The sequence below is a fragment of the Ochlerotatus camptorhynchus genome, unplaced genomic scaffold (genome assembly GCF_037179485.1).
Source record: "Ochlerotatus camptorhynchus isolate MF236.1 unplaced genomic scaffold, CSIRO-AGI_Acam_v1.1 ptg000070l, whole genome shotgun sequence".
NCBI classification, from domain to species: Eukaryota; Metazoa; Arthropoda; class Insecta; order Diptera; family Culicidae; genus Ochlerotatus; species Ochlerotatus camptorhynchus.
The window spans coordinates 4,400,641-4,408,961 of NW_027040560.1; the positions used below are offsets into that span (position 1 = coordinate 4,400,641).

The following is an 8,321-nucleotide window of genomic DNA, read 5'->3' on the forward strand; positions in this document are numbered from 1 at the left end:
CACCCTAATAGCTCAGAATTACTCAACCAGCACGACAAAACGGTCCTTTTCAGCATAAATTTTAAAAAGAGTATTATTTCATCAATCTGATGTCAGTTCCCATATCAAGATAGAGCTGGAATTAGGGCGTAACAATTTTTGTGAACAATTACTTCTTTCGATGATGTCTTGAAATTCAAGGCTCGGCCACGTAAATCAACATCACCATCAAGTAGGGTAAGCCTTCTTCTACCCGACGCTAATGTTGGTTTGCGTGGGCGTGCCTTGGATTCCTAAAAATCATCGAGAGAAGTCATTGTTTACAAATTCCAGCTCTATCTAGATATGTGTAGGTAAATCTAAAATACCATGTACTTTAAGGCAACATTGGAGGTGAAATTTTAAAAACCAAAATCGGTCGTGGCATGAAAGTGGTCTGATTTTGATCCAGAGATGATGGATTTTAATTCTTAATACGCCAATCGACAAGATTTTTTCCACGAATCTGTTAAAGTTAAGACTATCATTTTTCAAAATGTCACTATTGAAAATTGCACGAATGAGCAACTGTTGCTATGATAGTTAAAATTATCACCGATTGCCTGCGAAAAGCGATTTCCCTAACACAGATTTCAAGGCTGAATTCCATCCGGTATCACCAAACGGTGTTTATCCAAGCACTGCGTGGTGAGTGGTGTTGTTCTCCAGTACACAACGAAAGGCTCCCCGCAAGCTGCTAGCTATCAAGGCATTGGCATCAGCAGCAACAGTGCTTTCAGCGCGTGGCGTTGAACATTGTTCTCGTTCTCCAGTACACAACGAAAGGATGCCTGCAAGCAGCGAGCTGCAGCCCACATGAGCATCCATAGAAGAAGGAAGAAGCGGCACCGCTATTGATCGGAATCAGTAGCTCTTCGTGAGTCTCTGTGGGCCATCTATGTAAAGAGTATAAACAGAGAGAACCCCGCTAAAATTCCTATTCCTACACAAAACATAAGGTCCTGCTGCAGTTAACAAATAAGATTTATTATATATGACCACGTAGTCCTACGTCACCATTGCTTACAACCCCATAGGATTGTCCCTTGTAGTTTTTAATTAAGACTGGGATCTTAAATAAAATTGAATTCTAAATTAAAAAAAAAAATCACAAGTATGAAACCTTGCAAAGCATTTTAGAATCCTTTTAATATTAAAAATAGTAATAAATCCGGAATTCATCGGAACTCAAATGATCCAAAATCACCTTGGATTTTAATAAAAAGCTAACTTCAACATTTTCCAAAATACAAAACCTGGTGAAATGGATTGAACTGGACTAACGTTCCAGAACATTGAAGAAATGGTTCAAGTCTTGAATCTTTAACAAATGTTTCTAGTCCAAAGAACTTTTCCCTGGATTTAAATTATTCAAGTCTAAGCCTTCTTGAAAAAAAAAACTTGAATCACTTCCCTTCATGATTGGTGATATCCTTATAGTTCGTAATGCAGTTAGCAATAGGGATTGAGAAATATTTCCCTGAATTTAATGAAAATTCCCTGAGATTGCCTTAGGTAAGCAACCGAGGCAGCAGCGCTACATATTCTGTTCAATCCATGGCAGTCTTCGATAACATGTTTCAAAACATCTTCTCCTGCCAACGTCAAACTTTGCTACTAACGGCAAGAGCAAAACATGTTTGAACTGCAACCGAAAAATATGAATCAAAAAGGCTACCAGGAGGACGACACACAATCCCCTTCAAATTCGCAACTGGCGTGAACATCTGCTGTGTAACCTGTATCGTAAAACACAACACACAAAAAAGAAAACGAACAAAATCACGCACTTCCTTTCGCGGTCAAGCGCGATACCTTTATACATATCTGCCTACTGCGATTACAGTGCAACTTTGCCCCACGTTTTTGGCTTCTCACTCGGTCAGTCGCTCTGCAGAGTGCATGTTTTTGATATAATGATAAACTTTTATCTCCGCACCTCCCACCCGGTTCGTGTCTCGGGATACTTTCACACCCTCATCGCCATCATCCTACATTTGGCGATTTTATGATTTATGGTCTTCGGTGACGATGATGAAGCTGACAACATCGCCGAGGGATGAAACCACATAAGATGATGACGATGCACCACTCGTTGGCTACTCTGACTGCACTTGGCTGCGCTTGAAGTCGAGCAGTGGTTCCATATAAGGACTCCGTACTTCCTCTTCTTCGTGTTTTGTTGTTGTTGTTCGGTCGTTCAAAGCAAAACAGTTGGTGATACTGACACGAATATGGAGTTGAAATCTCCGCCAAAAACAATGAACCGAACCCGTTGCGCGTCCCGTTCGCGAGAGTCCTTCCTTCGGCTGAAGAAGTGGTCGTGGTGGTGGCAAATTCCAGTGTGACTTAAAAGGAATACAGCATATTTTTCCCCCGGGGATCGACCAGTACCCCAGTGTGGTTGTGGGAAAATAGGTCACCCTGCTGCTGGTTGAGATCCATTCGGATCAGATCGTGACAGGATCGCCCGGCACAGGAAGTCACCGGGACAGTCGTAAATTATGTGCAGACATCGACTGGATCGAGTTTCTTCGCGATAGAGGTAATCCGCGTGCGATGCGATGTAGTCCAAAACGACGACGACAAAGTTGCAACCATAGTAGCCCGCTTTTCGCTTCAGTGACGCGGTGGGTCACCACCAATCGAATCGCAGCATGCGATGTGAACGGAGACGAAATGGAGTCAGTAAACATTTGTAGAGCATTTTTTTGTGTGTTTCGAATGGACCAATCAGGGGCGCTGAAATGCTTCTTGAACCGATCCCAGGCCAGTGAGTAGTAGGTGCAATGTACATGAAAAATAAGCAAGCATTTAACCGGGTAGCATAGCCAGATTCAATGACGAGCCAATCAGCGGTAGTAGGCGAAATGAAAACGAAGTCTTTGGAAATTAAATGCAGCAAATCCGAAACAAGACTGTTTACGGGTGCCATACGGAAAACAGAAGGTGAGTGGTCACCGTTGAAAAAACGAGCAGGATGATTGCACCTTCGCCAGCCTCGTCTACAAATCACAGCAAGCTAAATTATTATTTATAGAGTATGAAGTTTCCTTTGGATCGTAGCATGCTTTGCGAAGATATCCGAGAAGCAATCGCCACTCTTGTTCGGAGTCAAGCAGTAGGCTCCGGGGAAAACCTTGCTTGACTCCTCCGTTTGCGCAAGAGAAGAAAAAAAAAACCGAACGATTTCCAATAATATTTTCATCGCGATCTGAATCACGCCATCGATCACTGACGAGTTGCAAGTTGCGGCCAACAAGCGGTGATGGTTGCCTGTTTTATGCTCCGTTTATGTTGGTTCTCTTTGTTGGCACACGGAATAACTCTCTGCCTCTGGTACTAACCCATGTAATGACCTCGCCTTAAGCATCGCACACTATGCTATCTCACTGTCTCTGTCTGCCTTGCGGCACGAGTTCGAGCCTTTGGGCTAGGATTTTCCCAGCATCTCGAAGCACGACGTTGGCTAATCTACTATTACTACTATTCGGTTTGTACTACTATCAGCACTGTTGTAGAGAAAAAAAAATCGGTGGGTGTATTTGTTGTAATTCGATCTATAGTGGTATCTGCTTTGGTTTAGTTTCGCTGCCCTAGCAACCGAAACGCCCCGCGATGCCAATGTTTACCTAGTAATGCGACGATGATGGTAGCAAAACGTGAGTGGGGGAGTTCAAACGTGGTCTTCACTGCGGCGATCGGGAAATGTTGGTATCCTATTGGCTGGGAGAAAATATGGGGCAAGATTTGAAACAATTATGAGACGGGTCTTGCAATCTCCGAAACAAGGCAAAATGTCGATCCAGTCGAACAATTCTAAAGTGTGGTCCACAGCTCATCCTCTTCTTCACCTCTTGCCAATTATTGCCACAGGATCCGTCGAAGCGATGATTTCATGTTTTTTCCCGACTAAATTGCCCGTTTTAAAGACTGTTCCGATTCTGATTGCCGGCTGGATGGCGCTCTCTTCCTTGGCAAACTTAAGAAAAACAGAACGAACGGGTTCTTCTGGAAATGAGAAGGAAAACGCATGCATTTATTAAAATATTCATTTATTCACTTCACGAAATGATGCACGTCTCTGTTCCGCGTTCGAATGTAGGTATTTTGCCGGGAAGCGCTGACATGCATGAACGCTCGTTCGTTCGAACGAATCCTGCCACACCAGCCGACCGACGACCAACAGGTCATCATCAGCAGCAGCAGCAGCAGCATCCATCGTCCGTCGTAGTAGGCAGCGAGGAGCGATAAAACGGGATGACAGAAGGAACTGCTGTCAGTCACTCACTTGTTGTTGTTACCAGTTGCGTGTATCCGTTTGCTTCAATGCAGTGATTTGCATTTCAAATGTTGCACTTTTCCAGCAGCATCCCGAGTGGCCCTAATTGAATTTTTATGGTCTATTATTGGTTGACGTCATGCACCCGTTTGTCGTACTAATAAAACCGCCCTGCGCAAATGAAACCGCACATAATTATATGCGACAGAATCGGAGCCTCGGGGGACCGAAAATTGATTATTAAGTGATTCACACCTGGACGCAAAAAGAAAAGGAGTATGCATCCCAAAAGTGCCCTTCGCTCTGGGTCCTTGAACGGTAGTAGGCCGTGGTAACCGTGGTAACAACGCACGTTTACGACACTCATAAAAGATGCTCGCTAATTATAGTTCCGCTGCTTGCTGCGATCGAGGGGGACGACACAGAATCTTCTTTTACCGTTCTTGCCCTTTGTTGTTGTTGTTGTTAGTTAACCACTGAAAATTGATACCGCCCAGTTGTTAAATTGATAATTTATGGGTGGCAATGTTTTATTTATTTTGTATTTATTTTTAATTGAAGTCCTTTTTCTTGCACAATAAGTCGGCTCCAGCGGCAGGCCACAGCATGCAAGTGTCCCCTGGGTATCAGGTGGCCGCCACGCGGTGCGCACTCACCCGCTCTCCTTTGCATGGTCATTGATTTTGATTTACGTAGCTTTTTCCAGCGCGAGCATACTCAATTCACCCCAGCGATAACTGCAACATTGCGCGAGGATTGCCTGGATCTGGATGGGCATCCACCGCCGTTGTTGGTTGGCACACACAGTCAGAGAGCAGAGTCGATAATCAGCTGCATCTACCAGTGTATAATTTTCGAGATTTTCACCGGCTATCAGTTCTTGGAATCTGGCGGAACTTGCTCCTGCTGCAGTCACACCGGACTGGTTCCCCGGTCCGGTTTGTGAGAGATGTTGTCCCATTTGTGCCAGCTACTTGGGTTCCTCCAGTTTTTATTTGCTTGCCTTTACCGATTACGTTATGCAATGGTGCAAGTTGTGCCGTTTAAACACGTTTACTGCGATGAGGGCTTTTTCGGGACTCGCAAAGATAAAAATCGCGAATCAAGTTAGCCGGGAAAGACTGCACGAATAAATAACTACTGCGATGCTCTCTCTCTCTCTCTCTCTATTCTCTGAGAAGGTAGGCATTTTCCGGGCTGGTATTCAGGTGACGAAATTAAATTACAAACATTGGCGTAGGAATCAGCCTGATTTTAAATTTTCTGATTTTGGTATATATATGAATAAATAGAGTTCGTTGGAAATGCTATACTAATGAAGCTTTAGTGTGATAATTTATTAACTAGAGAAAGTTCTGAAGAGGATAGGTTGGTAGTTCCGTTAGAGTACGGCAGTGTGAAAATTGTATATAGATAGTAGAAAGCGAGCAAAGGTCAATTTTGAGGAAGGCACGAATCGGGTTGTTCATCTCCTTTACCAAACTTCCCTGTTGCGGGATGGTGAGGGTACCCCAGCCAACCACTGGCAAAATATATGATCCCTTTGAACAGTTTTGAAGCTTTTGTACTTTCAGAAAAAAAAAGGTTCCAGGCTAAGAAACCACTTCAAAATGACAAGAATGTTTTGAGATTTCCGAACGCAGAAGAAGTTAAATTGATCATTGGGTAAACGCTCCTATAGTTTTGAATTTGTTGTTTACTAATTTATTTGATAAGGCTCAAACGAATTAACTTTGCAGATCCGAGGATTCTTTTTCACTATACAATACATCTTAAAACTATAGTCAAAAGGTACAACACAATAAACACGTTATCTTCCGCTATCCAAAAAGCCTCCTCCATCAGAACTGGAGCCGCTGCCATTGGTTTCATTGTATGGCAGTTACGCCAACGGGGGTCAGAGCGCTTCCATTGCAGCAATGGACGCAGAACATACTCATCACTAAACGGTTGCTTTCCAAAGTCGACGACGCATCGACCGAAAGAACTGCTGATGGAGAACAACGAGGAGGACCACACAACCCAAGTAACAAATTTGGTTTTATGAGGTTCTGTAGACCATGATTTAGACTAGGCAGTATTAGATTTTAAACAATATCTCAACAATGTGTGACTCTTTATCAAACCTAAAGGTACGTATAGAAAGGTGAATAAATTTAGAAGTCATATTTGCCAGAAATATTCCATGTTTTTGTTTAAACGCGTTCAGAAAAGAGAGGTAAAGCGCGGGTTGTGCTTAGTAGGACGGAACCCCTATATGCCCTTCTGAAATTGAATTGGACTGCATTTCCTCTTCCATCATATGAAGCACGCTGTATGCTCATCAACTTACAAACACTCAAAGAACGCCGCGAATTTGCAATGCTTTTCTTCATCAATGACATTATTTCACATCGCATCGCATGTAGTCAGAAATACTTTCACAATTAAACTTCTACACACCCTGTCGGCATCTAAGAACACGAAAATTATTCTCAGAAAAATCACACAGAACAAATTACGCAAAAAATGGCCCCTTCAATCGAATGATGATCTACACTGTGAAGTCATCACTATGTCAAAAGAAGAAATTAAACCCCAATTAAAACATTATAGAAATAATGCATAGTATGTAAGTAAAACATTGTAACCATTGTATGTAGTCTACTTTGCTTGACGAAATAAATAAATAAGTCTAAAAAAAAAAGAAATCAGTGCCATGTCTCAATAATAGTCCTATTTTAATATTCAAGTAGAGCTTCCTCAGAATGCATGCGAAATTTCAGTATTGATCGTGACTATCTCGCGATCAGAACATTTTATCTTGAAATTCCTCCATTTAATTCTTGGCATATCTTTTATCTACCTATTAAAATGAAAAAAAATACTTAATATTGTTTTTTAGGATTTCGTGCGTTTTGTGAACGCAAATCCATTATTTTGCATAAGAGAGTCGAGTTTCGAACGCCTTTGGATACGGTTGTGTATTAAGTGTGTTCTCTGTTTTGTGTGTGCATTCGCTTTCATAGTTTTTGGCTGCATTTGCCGGATTAGCGCTGGCACTCTGCCTCCGGACGGTTATACGTGTGTGAGTGGTGGTTTTCTCGCTTTCCGAGAAGTTTTAGAATCGAGAAACAAAACATGATTCATCATGTTTGCAAGCAACAGAAAATTTAACGCTATCTGCGTTGTTTGATTTTTTCTCCCGGTCCAGAAATTTGTGGCATCGCGAGTGATAATTTAAATTTTAGTTTATTTACGCGGTGATGATGTTGGTTCACTCGCAACTATTTTTGAAAAAAAAAATAAGTGTTTTCGAACGAAAGTGTACCATAAGTGCTTCTGAACGTGTTTCGCAGTTGGGTGTGGTGAAATTCGTGCATTCCCGTTTGATTTTGTAAATCTGTATCACAAAATTGCCCACCGATTCCTTTTTTTTTGCCGTTCGACGACGACGGGTGTGCTTTCGCAAGAGTGACGTTTATTGGATCCGTTTCTTTGCACGGGTGTTTTTTTTTTGTAACTAGCGTAAGTGTGCCTGCGATTTGCATTGAGTGTCGGAGATTGTTATTTAGCTGAAGGATGTGTCGCTGGTTATGCCCAAGTCTGGCCGTGAACGGTTCCTGGGGAAAGCACTAGATGCGAACCTCCTCCCAGATCACCATGGCAATACAGGAAGTATCACAACAAAGGTAATTGATATTAGATATTTTGCAAACAGTGACAGATAGCGGACACGAAGAACCAGTGGAGATGTCGGGCAAAGGTGTTTATCCTAGACAAATGGCAAGTTACAAATTCTCTGTTGTCGTTGTCGTAGGCGCCGTCGTAGTCGCTGTCGTAATCGCCGTCGTAGTCGCTGTCGTAATCACCGTCGTAGTCGTAGGAAGTACCGTTAGTATATTTAAAATTAAACATCAACCGCTGAAAATATGAATTATCGCGTATTTCTGTTGTTTATTATATTGCAAGTGAAATTTGAGAACGTAATTTCATTTGAATAGCTTGTTTAACCAGGTCCTAAACAATTGTCACGCCGGTC

The 8,321-nt window shown here is 42.3% G+C and overlaps 1 protein-coding gene across 1 annotated transcript in view; it reads right to left on the reverse strand.

The window, feature by feature from the left end:
- Window positions 1–3,485: 3,485 nt before the first annotated feature.
- LOC135697445 (zinc finger protein 479-like) overlaps window positions 3,486–8,321 on the reverse strand; it is a 322,329-nt gene continuing 317,493 nt past the window's right edge. The window contains exon 4 of the mRNA XM_065217179.1: window positions 3,486–3,495. The gene's annotated coding sequence lies outside the window, so the exon portion shown is untranslated. The remainder of the gene's footprint in view (window positions 3,496–8,321) is intronic.